This window comes from Heliangelus exortis, chromosome 12 (assembly GCF_036169615.1).
Source record: "Heliangelus exortis chromosome 12, bHelExo1.hap1, whole genome shotgun sequence".
Lineage (NCBI taxonomy): Eukaryota > Metazoa > Chordata > Aves > Apodiformes > Trochilidae > Heliangelus > Heliangelus exortis.
The window spans coordinates 18,731,396-18,747,725 of record NC_092433.1 but is presented as its reverse complement, the minus strand read 5'-3'; positions in this window follow the sequence as shown (position 1 = coordinate 18,747,725).

Sequence of the window (16,330 nt, the reverse complement as noted above, 5' to 3'; positions counted from 1 at the left end):
CACCAGGGTGCAGAACAAAATTTCCACATTTGATGAGAATGTGCTGACCCATCCTCAAAGTCTGACACCTGGCTACAACCAAATGAAAACTGAGGCCACAGATTTTAAGTCTGATTTTTTTTTTTTTTTTTTTTTTTTACCTCTCTTTGCAGATGTAGATGCTGATGAAAAGGAATATTCCTCACTTTCTCCCCCTCCCAAATGCCCTGCACTGAATAACCAATGTCACTCACATTTTAAATAATACAAGAGACCCAAGAAGGGACTCCTACCAGTGATGCAAAGCAACTCAGCACCACCTAACTTTGTCCTGGTGGCATTTGCACAAGGGAAAATGCCAGCCCTGTAAGCACAGAGGATTGGCATGAGGGACAGCTGGGCACATTTTAATAATTAATTCCACAAATAACTGAAGTCTATTTTAATTTCACCTTAGACAGCATTGTTATCTGAGGGAAGCAAATTGCTGCTTCTGTTCCTGTACCCAAAAATGCCACTTTGGAAACATTACAAAAGCAGCAGGAAGGTAATAAAAAATATATAGACAGTGCTGGAACTTCTGAGCTGTCCAAAGTGCTCTTTAAGATCCTGGGGATAAACTTTAGGGAATAATCCCAGCAGCTCTGGTGTCTAAAGTTACATTAAGCAACTGCACCTCGTGCTGTGACTGAAAAGTCATGGCCAAAAATGCTGAGGAGTTGGATTGGACATGGATTCAGTTCCAGCTCCCTGAAAGGCCTGTGAAGAACAGCTTAGGAAGGAAAACAAACCCCAACCCCCTAAACCCAGCAAAGTGATGGTGCTTGTGTGTTTCAGGCAGGAACATAATAGAATTATTCATCTGTGAGGGAGCCGCTAAGAGTACCAGAGAAAACCCAAAATGTTTGGGAACATCTGTTTTTCTTGAGCATAGATAAAAATCTGGTTTGTCCTGTATTTTGACTTCTCCTAAGTTTCTACAAAGCACGTTTAGAACAAGAACCCCATGGGTGATACCCACACCACATCTCTGCAGAGCCCTGACACACATCCTGATTTTGGCCAAGAGGAATTTCAAGCACACAGAGTTGATGAGATGGAGACTTTTCTCAGCTCCCTCCCCCCCAAAAAAGAAGGGTTTGAAACTCATTCATAATTTGAAAATAGAGGCCCTCTTCTCATTTGTAACTGGTATGATTTTTTTGCCCCACCTTTTCTTCCAAAGGGAGTTTTTCTTTTCTTGGGCAATTCCATTTCTGTGACCTCTCGGTGCTCCCTGGCTCTCTGCTTGTTTTCAGGGAGATGCTGCTTCTCCTTAGCTTTTACCAGAAAAAAATTCCCACTTCCAGGATAGAGGGAATGCACTTTTGGAAGAAAAAATGTAAGACTTTTCATCAGTGTAAGATCTCCAAAGTATTTCTCTGGCACCTGAAAACTCGTGGCCTTACTTCCATTTCCAAAGAGCCTCTGCTGAGGACACAGCATCCATGATGGGTGCTGCCTCTTTGAAAAAAACCCTAAATTTCTATATGATTTCTTTGCTTTTTGAGCAAAAAAAAGGACTAAGAAACAACATCCCTGACTTAATATATTGCTTCAGGTACAAGTTTTATCCCTGCTACTCTGAACTGTTACAATTTAAAGTTCTGCTCAGTTCTGGGGACCCGAATGCTTCTCCTGAGATAAAACCTTTGAGATTTTTTGAGATCCAGCCATGTAAGAAGAAGAGATTATAAACATGTTACAGACTTACTTGTCCCAGCCTAAAATATACTCTGCAAACACATCTTAAGGTTCTGTAAATAAGGTTACTCCACAGAATCCCACAGGTCCCAGTGTTATATACACATAATAAAGCTTAAGATCTTATTCATTTTCAGGTATTTTATGAGGAAAGATACTGCCAGATTCTCAAGGGCCAAATATTTCACTCAAAGGCAAGGAGATATTATCATATTCTGAATAGAGATAGTAGTTAGTTTGTACAGCATCTCATAAAAGTGTAATTTGCAGGCTTGGGGAGAAGAAATGCTTTGAGGAACACAGGGAATATTTCTGTCACTCCACGAATTACTCGGATGAGTGGGGTTGCCTTTTCAGAATGATTTTACAAACAGAAATTACTGAGTACGAGGTAACTTTTTGCCATTATTATTATCTCTTGCACTTAAAGATATTAAATCCTTTGCCTGGAAATTTGGCTCCTGAACATGCAATTATGATTAAGGCACTTTATCTTTTTGGCCCCCTTAATTCATCACAGGAAGCACCCAGATTCCAGAGCCTGGGATAAATGGAGCTGCCCCAGACAGCCCCAGAACCCTGGGGTGAGCACATCCTCATTTTTCTCCCAGTGCCAACATCACCTTTGCTTTAACACCTGGCTTTGGATCCTGAGCATCACACAGAGAAGAGGAGGTGAATTGGGTTATCTGGAACTTGAAGTGATTTTCATATTTTTCAAACTGAGGAAAAAAAAAACACCTTAATAATAGATTACTAATGTGAAACAAATGGGTTTTTTCATGCTTGGTCAAAATTGCTCTGGCAAGTGGATTCATTCCTGTTCCCCTGAATGAGCTGTCTCTCAGAAGAGCAGGAAATGTATTTCTGAGGATAAAATTGTTGGCAAACTTGAATTAGGTATCAGGAAACACTGAGATCCAAATGCTGATCACCCAGCTATGCAGAAGGGCTCCAGGACTTTCCCTGTTAATATGCTCACTGTAATAATGAAGTTAATGAAAGCCACTGCTTCAGACAAGACTGCAGTTGTATCTTATCTATCTTTAATACATATATTCAATATACACTGATGCTGAACATATCTAGGCAAACACACCTCATTTTTTTTTACCCTGAAAGCTCATCAATAATATTTCTGTTGGCATCTTTCAGCTTCACTACTGGAAGCAAGTGGCTGGAAGTAACTGGTACTTCCTCCCTGTGCCCTATTTGAGGGTACTAAATTCATATTAAGATGAGTGCTGAGCCTCAGAATGACACCTCTAGAGCATGAAAAAACAAGAATTATTCAGGAAATGACATTATGGTAAAGAGATACTCTCTGCATTAGATGGTTTTGAAGTCTGAGAGTAACCCAAGAATGTCTGGATCAGCATCAATCACCTGATGACCCAAGAGATGAGGCTGCAGGGTCAGCCCAACCACATCTGAAAACCCAAAAATGAAACCTGTGCCTACACAAGATTATTCTCAGCACAGTCACTCTTTGGCCACAGAGGTTACTGCACAACAGAGATGGCCCAGCTGGAAATTCTCTGTAGCTTTCAAAGCCACAGAGCATAAAACGATCACCTCACTTAATGACCAAAGTAGAAATATAAAATAATTGCCACCTTCGAGGGAAAAACAGAAAAATAACAACTAGTAGAGAATAAAATATAAGGAATATATTCATGTACAGATGAGACACGGGCAGAACCTTTCAACCTGAGGTGCAATTCCCCTGCCTAGCACAGCAGAGGACACCCCCACCTCACCCTGGGGGTCCCCCTGATGCTGGGCAGTACACAGACATCTCCCCCCCCCATTCCCCTCATCCTCCTGTTACAGCTCCAAATTATCCCATTTTCTGAGGCCTCAGCCCAGGGATGCTGCAGGGGCTCTCTGGGACTCAATATTCTCTGTGAAGTCATCTCTGATTTTATTTGTTTCCCTCTCCTCTGGTTCCCCAGAATGTGTTTTTTTTTTAAAAAAAAAAAAAAGGGAACAAATGAGGTTAAAAAAGGAGCAAATAAGGTTAAAAGGAAGAGGAACAAATGAGGTTCTGTGATGAAAATTTCATATTAAGTTGCTGATAATTCCCTCCCAAGTGGCACAAGTAGGCACCAGAACTCCTCCTAAATGAAATTACAGCTCCATTGAATTCATACTCATTTGCCAATTAATGTATCTTTGCATTAAGAGGAGTGAAAGGCAGCCTGACAATGCTCAGAATATGTACATAGTGCACTAATGAAGACTTCATTAGAAACTCTATAAAAAAGGGTTTGCATGTGTTTCCAAAAAAATTGGATGTTATCTGCTTATTGATTCTTCTTTTGCTCCAGTATGGAAAGCACATTTATAAACACTAAAATATTTAAAGAGTTTTATTTTATTTTATAAATTTAATTTTATTTTTAGGGCTTGAAAGCAGAGGACAATGTGTCAGCTGATCAGAGACCAAATTTTTTGCCTACAAGAACCCAAATTGATTATTCTTTGAAAAAATTTTGTCAATTTAGAATAGCCTGAACACTGCTGGACTCACTGCTTGCAGACACAACTTTGTGCCAATAGTTTCCTTAGTGAGGAAAAAGAAAGAAAAACTCATTAAAAACCCCAAACTACCAAACCAGCCACTGTCAGAGAATTAAAGTAATGCTTATTTTTAACACTAAAGAGATATATAGCACATTAAGAAAACCATTAAATTAAGATCTGTAGAAATGGTGAGTACTTAGGGGAAAAAAAAAAAAAAAAAGCATGTTAATTGTTTAGGGTTGAAAGGGATGTTATTCTCTCAGTTATAAAACACTGAATTAAATTCTGTTGATTAAAAGTTAACTTAGAAACCTGACATGGTTCCACCCCAATCAATAGATTTCCATTTGCTTGCTGGAGGAGCATTGGTGATCAGGCTCCTGGGCTTCAGAGCAGCAGGAATTGATTTGTTGGGAATGAAAAGAGCCCAGTTCAGGCTCCCAAATAATCTGAATTCTTGTAGAACTTTTTGTTCTACAAGTAGCACTTGTAGACTTTCTGTCCATGCAGGAATCCAGGAGAGATTTGAATCCTCTTAGAAAGGAGATGAATAAAAAGGGAATTTTGATGAAAGGGAAAGGAGTCTCTGGAGAGGAAACTGTTCCAGAAGCTGCAGCAAAATGTGAGCTCAGCCCAGCAGGGGTGAGACAAATGGGCTGCCAGAACCACTGGTACCACTGGTACCCCCAGGACCTTTGGTACCTTCAGAGCAGCTGTGGATGGGGCTGATTCCCTGTGCCACCCAGGGATTTCATCCTCCTGAAGTTTTTAAGTAATACCAAGGTGTAGGAAATCAATACTGGCCAGTTGGGTGAGAAATATCACCCATTATTAAATATTTTTTAATAATATTAAATTAAATTTTACCTGCCTAGGAATTACCTGGAAGGGGGAAAAAAAAAACCAAACTTAACCTAGGGGAGAGCAGGAAAATGGAGAGGGGAAGAGTATTATAAAAGCTGAAGCCTAGAATCTTCCTCCAGTGAATGATTTGATGGGGTGGTTTGGATTTTTTCTTTTTCCCCTAAAGGCATTGGCAGCTCCTTTTTTTTTTTTTAACATAAACAATTTGCAAACCCAACATAAATGTGCAAATTACATTGGTGAGATGTACTCCAAGTTCCAAAAATACACCAGTATTTTTATACAGAAGATCCAACAAACAGCTAAAGGGAAAAAAAAAAAAAACCCAAACCAAACAAAAAAAACGTCAGGGCAGAAACTGTTGCTATTTTTGTCAATTAATTAAAAGATGAAAGGAAGGTAAAAAAGGATCCGGGCAGCACAAGATTTCAATGGTTGCTTTGAGATCAGGAAGATTGTGAGTTTCTGAAGTGAAAAAAAAAAAGAAAAACTTCTATTTGGAAAATATTTTTAGCTTTTGCAGAGTCCACAGACACCTGTGCACATCCTGACCTCCAGGAGAGGTGCTAAAAATAAGCTGCAATTTAGATTGGAACTGCACCTCCAAGCAACAGACTGCATTGACTACAAGGCTATAAATAGTGTGACAGCTATAAATAATAGGAAATTATATAGAAGATATAGTAGGAGATATATGATAGAAGATCTGATATAAAAGCTGTATAACAGAGGAGCTCATGTAGGGATTGCTCTGGGCTCAGTGGTCAAATGCATTTTGGCAACCTGAAGGGGCAGGTATCAATTTTACATTTTATTGCAAAAATCTGCTTCTCATCCCCCCCTGAGGGGCTCCAGGGGTCCTTTGGGAAGCTGTGCCCATCCAAAAAAAAAAAAAAGAGGAAAAAAAAAAAAAAAAAAAAGAGGAAAATTCTCCTGACCTGCAGGAGCAACCAGGCAAATCCCAGCTGGCAGGAAGAGCAAGAAAAGTCCCTGCCAGGTTCAGAGCTGGTTGGACTGGAGATGAGATTTTTATAAAACAAACTAACAAGGTTGTGAAGAACCCAGGGGTGGCAATTTGCCACAATCCTATTTGAGGAGCTCAGGAATTAACACACAAGCACCATTCCCATTATCTGCCAGGGTTATCCCAGCACGGATCATTGGGAGCCTCCTCAGGGAAACCCTTCACTTTTCCACCATGGCTTAAACAGAGCCAGTGTTACACACCTGGACCACAAAACCTTTTTTATTCAGGCTGCCCAAGCAGCTCCATCACAGTGACCATCAGAGCAGGAGTTCCACCAGGACAAAAAAAAAAAAAAAAAAAAAAAAAAAAAAGAGTTACTTCCCAGACCTATTCAGTTTTCTCCTGTTCCTATTCAGTATTCTCCTGTTGTACACCAGTTCTTGGGATAAAATCTCCTATCCTGCCAGTATCAGCTACATTCATTATTCTCAGATATATGACCTTCCATTTGGTGGTATTAAACACATATTGATTGAATGCTCATCTGACAGCCTTGTAATTACCCAGGTCATCCCATTTACCCTTTTTAAATAATGGCAGAGCACGAGCTTTCTCCCAGCCTATTGAAACTTCCCTGGTGATCCAGGACTTATTAAAAATAAACATTAATGATCCAAAGAGTAGCTCAGCCAGCTCTTAAAAATTTTAGGTGTCAGTTACCCAGACTTAGTGATTTAACAGAGCCAGATGATAGCAGCAGGCATTTATCTGTCTCTTAATCATTGCTGGGATCTAAATTATTGCCCCTGGGAGGCAGCAGCATCATCCCTGCATCCCTCCCTCCATCCCTGCATCCCTCCCTCCATCCCTGCATCCCTCCCTCCATCCCTGCATCCCTCTCTCCATCCCTGCATCCCTCCCTCCATCCCTGCATCCCTCCCTCCATCCCTCTCTCCATCCCTGCATCCCTCCCTCCATCCCTCTCTCCATCCCTGCATCCCTCCATCCATCCCTGCATCCCTCCCTCCATCCCTCTCTCCATCCCTGCATCCCTCCATCCATCCCTGCATCCCTCCCTCCATCCCTGAGGGAAGAGGACAGACACAAAGCCAGGGATGCTTCCAGCCCCACACCACCCCATGCTGCTTGCTAGAAACTGATTTCCCTCCTGTCAGATGTAAAGGACATCATGAAATTGGTTTAAACTTCCTGCCTGGACATTTTCTCTTTTGCTTGGCAGTCTTGCAGCTTTTAGCTTATTTCTATTCTATTTCTATTATAATGGGGACACACACAGTCCCCAGTTGTTATATTTTGCCATGGGTGGGGTGAGGAAAATAAGGGAGTTTTATTGTGTTAATCCCTGTGAAATTGGAGCTTTGGGAGAGTAATAAATGCTATTATTTAAATTATCTCCAAAAATTGAGATTTATTTCGGTTTGCCCTACCAGATGTAATCAAACAACAACAACAAACTTTTCATTCAGTGATTCTCCTGCTGTGGAGATGGCAATGCCACCCACAGCTCCCTCCTGGTGGGTGCAAATGATCTCAAAATGTCCCCAGAGCTTTTCTCCAGACACTGAGGGAATCTCCCTCCTTCCTTCCACAGGGGCAAGGACCTTGGGATGCCCCTCCCAGAACCCCTCCTCCCCCTGCCCTGCAAATCCCAATTTTAACACAGTGAGAAGATCCTGGGGGATTGGTTTTTCCTCCCAGAGCAAGTGGCCCAGCTTGTGTTTGAGCTATTAGAAAATTGAACTCCAAGGCTGATGGCTCATTTGTATTAATTGCCTGTGACTGACAAGGGGAATGCTCTCTGCTCCCAGTGCCATTTCCCAGTGCCTTCTGTCTCCTTGCTTTTTCCAAAAGAGCTGCTAATTGTGATATTCAATACTCTCCCTTTCCTGCCAGCAATATCAATTTAATTAAATTTACATGGTTGTAAGTGACCATCTACAACTCCTCTCATCTGTTTATACAGGTCACTGGAATTGATAAATCTCCATTTCATTGCTGACATCTTTATTTTAAGTGCTCCCTCAGCCCCCTGCTGACCTTTTCCTTCAGCTCTTTTCCACCCTTCCCTCCCTGCTATTCCCACCAGAGCTTGGGTCAACTGGAGGTCTTCTCCCCAAGGAGATAGGACAGCAATCCCCAAACCCAACCCCCCTGGGTGCTACCACTGCCAGGGGATTTCTTTAAGCTCAGGAAGGGCCTTTGTGAAGAAAATCTGGACGTTTCTTTTTGCTCTTTAAATCCCACAGAGCCACTCAGAGGGGGAACCAGAGATGCTCAGCACCACGTGGTGACCATCTAAAAACTGCACAGCCAGGGCTTCAAACCCCACTCCTCTTCCTTGGCTCTCCAGGAGCTCCCTGCCCAACCCCAAGGAAATGCCCAAACCCTTTGTCCTTCTCCCATTCCCTTCTGATTCCACCTTTTTTTTGGTGGCCCCTCTGAGGATGCTCCTTGCTCCTCTGCCCCATCTCCCTGTGTTCTGACTTTGCTGCTCAGCACTCCCTGGTGATGACTTCAACTCTTCCAGTTCACAGGAAGAAATTTTTCTTGGGGCTTTTCTGACCTATTTTTCATAAGATTGCATTGTGGCTTTTGTTTGCTTATTTTATTTTCTATTCCTGGAAATGAGGGTGAAAAATAATAACAGCGGAGATTCTTACAAATCACTTTTATCTGGAGGTTTCAAGACACCTTGCAAGGGAAAAAATTACAAAAAAAAAAACAAAACAAAGAGGTTTATGTGCAAAAAGAAGTAGACAGCAACTGCAAAACTCCCCCAGCCCTGGCTCCTGAAACCAGGAACCCCACAGCCACCAGCTCCATCTTTCAGGAACAGAGGAGCATCCTCTGGGGACACAGCCATGGAGAAAGAAAACTGGTTTGATCCTAAATTTGCCATTTTCCTCTAGAGAAAAACTTTTTGGAAGACACAATAGCAAATTTTACTGAAAAAAACTCAGCAATAAATCCAGTCTTGAGGGATGTACAAGTCCACAATGAAAGCACAGCTAAAATTAACTAAATTTTGAGCATCCACATAGAGTTTGTGCCATGTGTGATTCACTTTGGGACTGGAGTCATCATGTTTGACTCTTCAGAAGTACAAGTAAAATAAAGGAAGTTTGGCCATATTGTCAAAGGGCTCCAATCTTTAGAACAATGGTAAATTATTTCTGATTCATTGCAGGGGAGTAATTAAATAAATTACATGGAGCTCTCAAGTAAAATTTATCTAAACAGTTCCCAAAAAAATCTCCCAGGGAAACTTCCTTCTTCTGCAAAATCTGGTGACAAGGAAATGGGTCAGCTGTATAAATCTGAGTGGAAATTCCTCAGTATTCCAGGAACCAATGAAACCACCAGGAAATCTCAGTCTGAGATCTCAGCCTTGAGCTGCCTGGAGTGCAGACACAAAACTTGCAAAGTTTTGCTCTGGATGCAAACACCTCCAGCAGGACTTTTTACCTCCTGCATCCTCACCTGCTGGCCAGACCCTAAGGTACACCTGCAACACACACAACCCAGCTGAGGGGAACTTAAAAAACCACTAAAATATATATGTATATATAATTATATTAATATATATTTTTAAATATATATTTTTTCTGTCTCCTTCTTGTCAGAGCAGCCCTGGGGCTGCCTTTCCCACTGCCTCAGGACTGCAAAAGCCAAGGGCCATGGGGGTCTGGTCCCTTTTTTCTCCTCAGACAGTCCCTGATTGTCTTCAGATCCCTCCAGTAGCTGGGAAGATGGATTTGGGATGGAGTGGAAGCTGAGCAGAGGGATTTTCCCACTGCTGCCATCTGGGTGAAGTCAGAGCTGGAGCACAAAGCTGCCAAAAGGCAAAGCTGGCCCAGTTTCTCCTCTTTCCCTCTGGGGACAACTCAATCAAGAATTGATTAATGCTTGAATTCTCATCAAGAATTAATAAGTTCCTGATGTGGTGAAAATGAAGAGGCTTCAAGGAGCAGCAAAGCTTGGTGGTTTGTACAGGAGGGGAGCAAAAAATTATCTAGATTTAGCAAGGTTGATGCCATCTCTGAGTTAGAGAGAAGGGGAATGGTGAAGTCCCTGAATGTTGATGCTTTTTTAATAACTCATGGGATGACTTGACTGCTGGCCAGTTCCCAGAGAGGACTTGGAAGAGGCTTCCACTGCTGCTCTTTCAGTCTCCAGCTCCTAACCAACAAATCAGGAGAGACCCAGAAGCATCCCAGCAAACAAGGAACACTGAAGCTCCCACAGCCTTTCAAGTGTCTCAAACCTCATCCCTCTCTGGAGCTTTTGCATTTTACCACCCAGCAAGAGCAGCAACCAGTGCTGAGATCAGACTGAACTGCTTTCCAGTTCTACCCAGCTTCTTCCAGCTCCATCAAGCTACACCCAGCTCCTTCCAGTTCCACCCAGCTTCTTCCAGCTCCACCCAGCTCAATCCACTTCCACCCAGCTCCATCCACTTCCATCCAGCTTTCTCCAGATCAATCCAGCTTCTTCCAGCTCCATCAAACTCCACCCAGCTCAACCCAGCTTCTTCCAGTTCAGCCCAGCTCCATCCAGCTCCTTCCACTTCCACCCAGCTCGATCCAACTCCACCCAGCTCCTTCCAGTCCTACCCAGCTTCTTCCACCTCCACCCAGCTCCAGCAGGAGGGAAAAGAAGGGATTTGGGATCCCAACAGGCAAATAGTGCAGGAACATGAAAATCCAGGCTGCAATGGTTTATTTTTAGGGTTTGTTTGTTTTCCCAAAAGGATTTCTCACCCCTTGGTGTGGCCAGCACGAGTTTGGCTCTGCCGAGGGGCTGGGGTGGGACATGGAGATGTCCCAAAACCAGGGGGAAAATTACAGCAGAACTCAATGAAATACCATTGTAAATAAATAATTACAGATCTGTGCCATGTGTCTATTACTTGCAAGGGAAGATTTTTTAAATTTATTCTGACTTACTGCCCATCTGAGGGGGGAAATCAGAAAACAGGTTTTTATTTAAATAGTTTTCTTCTCTTGCTGCATGAACATGGTATTTGTGTGCGTGCAACAAAAGCAGGAAAATGTATTCCCAGACCTGTTGGAATATGCTGAATTTCCATGAATAAGCAAGGAGGGAGGGAAATTGCTGATAAGTGGGAAAGGAGCTCAGGGAAGGGAAGGTTTAAGACCCCCAGAGTATTTTTTTTCCTCCCTCCATGACAAGATCAGGTCCAACATGGATAAAATTCCATCTCTGCCTTTCAGCTACTTAGCAGGCATGGCTTGGTCCAAAAATCCACCTTTGCACAGAGAACTTGAAACAAAAAGTCAGTGATTAAATGGGCTGGAAAGCCTAAGCTGGACTCAGGAGGTGTTTGCACAGACTTCACCTGGATGGGGACTTTATTCCTCTTATTTTTTCCTCCCTCCTCTCCCAGCTACAAAGCAAACCCTGCCAGACACCAGCACACTCAGGGACTCAACAGAGGTTTTTCCCCCTTCTAAGAAGGAATTGCAGTTCCTAAACAGTGAAATTACATTTACATGCCCTGGATCACATGGATTTTCTTTCCTTTCCATGAGGAAAAAAATCAGGCCAGAAACTGCTGCTTGAACCCTTGGATTTTCTGGAAGGAAACAGGAGCAGTGGCCCAGCCCATCCCTGCACCCCTACCCCCTGCTTTAAATCCCTGCCTCTCAGTTTAAGTTCTAAAGATAAGAAATCTTTAGCCACATTTTTGGCACTTCCTTCAACTGCCTGCATAACTAAAATACCTTTAAAAAAAAAAAAAAAAAAAAAAAAAGACTTTGAGACTAATTGAACCAATAATCAAAGGCTGTCTCTAATTCCTGGACTAGGAGGTCAATTACTGAAATAAATTTGACAGCAGATAGATGGTAGCAGTGTGCAATTACCATTGACTCGAGATAAGACTTGATAATTATGGCAAGAATTAGGCTGTATTTTCAGCTGCAGCAAAATCCATCAAATTTTAGTAGTTATTATCTTGATTATAAAGAAGAAATGGGCTCAGCTCTGCCTTGGCAGGAACCTGGGAGTACAATGGGGGCTGATGGAACCAGCCAGATCACTTCAAAGTTTCCTTTCCTTTAAGTGAAAACTTAAATTGCAGCTGTGAGACAATTTCCCTGCTCAGAACATTTTGGCAAGTAGAGATGTAGACAAATTTCCCCTCATAAATAACAGGAACTGGCAAATGCATATTTTTCTGAGGAGTTGCCAGAATGAACTGAAACATGAGCTTCACATTCAGATATTTAAACTCTCAATCTGGAAAGGCCAAGCCAGGCACAATCCTGGAGGTTTAAGGAATTCTTCTGCTCTGCCTTTCACCAGGGATTTTCCAATCTTTTGGATCACAAGTTCAAACTTTCAGAGCTCTACAACATGGTCAAGGGTTTATTTTTTGTAAGCATTTCTTAAAAAAAAAAAAAAAAAAAAGTATTACATATACTATAAAAATATATATGAAAAATCATAAAAGCATAAAATTCTCAATAAATTCAAGATTGACCTTGATGCCTTTTCTTCCTTAGGGAAGACTATTTTTTTCCCACCCCTACACTGAAACAATCTGAAAACAAAATGGTTCTCTCTGTTATTCATAAGTCTGCAGTCCAGGGAGATTAAAAAAAAGTAAGAATTGGGTGAAGCCACAGAGACAAATCCCCACGGATGGAAGGGGCAGCACCAACCACATGTGGAAGAAACCAGAAAAAAAGAAATGTAAAGCAGCATTGTGACAGCAACCAGGACAGCTCTAGGAATTCCCAACTTTCTAGATCAGTTAGTTAAAAAAAAGTTACTTAAAAAAATCTTTTAAGTTAAATTTTCCAAGAAACATCTGAGGAAAAATTAAAATCCTTCCCAAGTCATGGTTATGGGAAATTAACCAAATATTTTGCACCAAAAATTGCCCTCCCGTTTCTCCAAACTTGTGACAAAAAAATCTCTGATGAAGAAACTGAAAAAAATGCCCTGAGTAGCTGCCATGGTGCTTGCTGCTCCTCTGCCTCATGATGCTCCTCATGACCACTGCTCCAGAGCTTTTCCTTCTCCTCTTGCCATTGCTTCCAGACCCCTTCACTGACACCTCTTTGCAACAATTATTTTTCCTCAAGAACTTTAAACATTTTTTTACATTATGCAAATCGTTTCAAATTATCTGATTTCTCTGCACTTTATATAAATTTATTTACTAAGTGGTCTCCCAGTTCCATGTTAAGTTTAGAAAAAAATGTATTTTTTGTTTTAATTACAAATAATTAACCAGAACTCTTGCTCCACTGGCTGTTGCTACTCCACTGACAACCTAAATAGCCCTGTAATTTTTTTTTTTTTTTTGGGTGCCTCTTTTTCTATAAATTGCCACTTGGAGGAAAATATAATGCAGGGAGCACTGAGTGCCTGAAGCCATAAAGCAGAACATCCCTCTTACATGGTGAGATTAATTTTATTAAAACCTCCATTTGTGCATTTAATGATTTAATAAATAACCATAAAAAGAACTTACCTCAGAACAGAGGTGATCTCAGCTTCCATGGGGCCAGAGATGCAGCAGGGCAGATGCTCAGGGGGGGATCAGCAGAATCATTCCTGGGCTGAATCCTGCACCAGGACCTGGCTCAGGGATATTTCCATCCCAGTAACAGACTGGGGAGGACCTCAGTGTCTGCCAGATCATCTTCTCATGCCCTGAGGAGCAGAGGGGGAGCCTTGGGGAGAAAGGTTGGGACTTCAGCCAAATACTGAGCCCCAGCCCCCCATCCTCTGCATCCCATGGGAACCACATTCCCTGGGACACTGAGCACACCCCAGGGCCACTTCCCATCTCTGGAAGGGATGCAGGACAAGTCCAGCTCTCTCCTGCCCAAGGAACTGAGGACTTGTTACATGAAATTTTAAAACCTGTAGATTAACTTTTTTTTTTTTTTTTTAACTTAAAAAAAAAAAACCAACGCACCAAGGGAAAGAAAAAAAAATTAAATCTGAATCAGTTCAGCCATGTTCATCCATGCCACTTCTGAAACCCCAGGTGTATCTCTAAGTAGGCCACAGCTTCCAGCCCAGAGGGACAAGGATGTTGCAGGCAAGGAGAAAAACACCTGATGAGGCAGAGGCACCAACCCAGCACTGCTGCCACCAGGAAGGAAGATTTGCCAAGACCAGGGAGCTGAGGCACCAAACCAGACAGATCCTCATACAGAGTCAGGAGGAATGAAAAAAAAGCACTTCTGTTGCAGGGAGAAGCAGAGAAGCCAAACCACACCAGAAAAACAGGGAAAAACTTTCATCTCCTTCCCCAGTCAGGCAGAAAGTGGGCAAAAAACCCCAGTAGTCACTACAAACCAGCCCTAGGGGGGCGAAGCCCCTTGCCAGAGGTCACAGTCCATTAAACTGCTCCCACAAAGCTTCCTGACCACCCCAGATTGCTCTTTATGCCAAATCAATAGCAAATCCATCTTCCCAGGGTTTGGGTGCTCTGCCCAAGGTGCCTGGGCCATGATCCCCACAACTGGGAAGCTTCTTCCAGCTCCACCCAGCTCCTTCCAGTTCCAGTCAGCTCCACCCAGCTCCTTCCAGTTCCAGTCAGCTCCTTCCAGTTCCATCCAGCTTCTTCCAGTTCCACCCAGCTAGACCAAGCTCTAGCCAGATTCTCCCAGCTCCTTCCAGCTACACCCAGCTCCATCCAGCTTTAATCTGCTTCTTCCAGTTCCACCCAGCTCCTTCCAGTTCCGTCCAGCCACACCCTGCTGCTCCCAGTTTCTCCCAGCTCCAGCCAGATCTACCCAGCTTCTTCCAGCTCCATCCACCTCCACCCAGGTACTTCCAGCTCCATCCAGCTTCTTCCAGTTCCAGCCAGCTCCACCCAGCTCCTTCCAGTTCCAGCCAGGTCTACCAAGCTCTAGCCAGATTCTCCCAGCCCCTTCCAGCTCCACCCAGCTCCTTCCAACTACTTCCAGCTCCATCTAGCTACACCCAGCTCCTTCCACCTCTAGCCATCTCCACCCAGCTCCTTCTAGCCCCTTCCAGTTCCACCCAGTTTCTTCCAGCTTCATCCAGCTCCTTCCAGTTCTACCCAGCTCTACCCACATTCTCCCAGCTCCATCCGGTTCCATCCGGTTCCACCCAGCTTCCTCCAGATCCATCCAGCTACACCCAGCTCCATTCAGCTCCTTCCAGTTCCACCCAGATCTATCCAGCTACACCCAGCTCCATCCAGCTCCTTCCAGTTCCACCCAGATCCATCCAGCTACACCCAGTTCCACCCAGCTCCTTCCAGTTCCACCCAGCTCCATCCAGCTCCACTCACCTTCTTCCAGCTCTATCCAGCTCCTTCCAGCTCCAATCCCATGGGAGATGTGTCCTTACCTCCCAGTCCCCTGCATCTGCTCCCCACCCCTCAGGAGCTGATGAAGCCCTTGGCAGCTGTAAAGGCAAGGACAGCCCTGATTGGAGGGCTGGTTAATTGGCTACCTGGCTAATTAGCAAAGCAGCCTCAGCTGGGTTTTTTTCTTCAGGAGGAGCAATTAAAGGCAGGAGGCACCTGAGTGCTTGCAGCTGCTGCAGGAATCAGCAGGCACCTGCAGCTGATTCCCAAGTCCCTGCTGCCCATTCCTTCACCCTCTCCCACTTTTCTAGCCCAGGCAAAGCTCTCAAAGCCTCCTCTTTCTAGAAGTTTCCAGCCCTTTCCAGAAGTTTCCACCCATTTCCAGAGGCTTCAGGCAATAAGATTGCTGCAAAAGCAGAGTGACCAGGCTGGGGTGGTCCAAACCAGGCCCATTTTCTCAAAGCAGGAAAAAAAAAACCCCAACCAAACAGAGAAATTTTCCTGCTAAATAGATTCTGTTTCAGAAAATTCCTGCCCTGATGCCCAAAGAATTTGGGGAGGACCATGTTGCACCTGTAAAGCAGGAGGAGACCAGGGCTCTGAATAGGGCAAAAACACCTTGGTTTGGTTAAAAAAAAGGCTCATGGAGCTGCAAAATTTCCCCATTCCCAAGGGATGAGGCTGCTGGCATTTCCCTCTGGGTGGCTGACTGAATCCTCTGCACTCCCAGCTCATTAGCAGAGGGTGACAGTCCCAAAGCAGTGACATTTCCTTGTAATCCTGAAGAACAGAATGAAAAGTTTGAACATTAGCAATGTTCTGCTGTCCAAAGTGTGCCCAAAAAGGCCAACTTGGCATTAAAAAGCAAAATATCAACTAAAGGGATATCAGGCCCAGAGTTTTGCCCA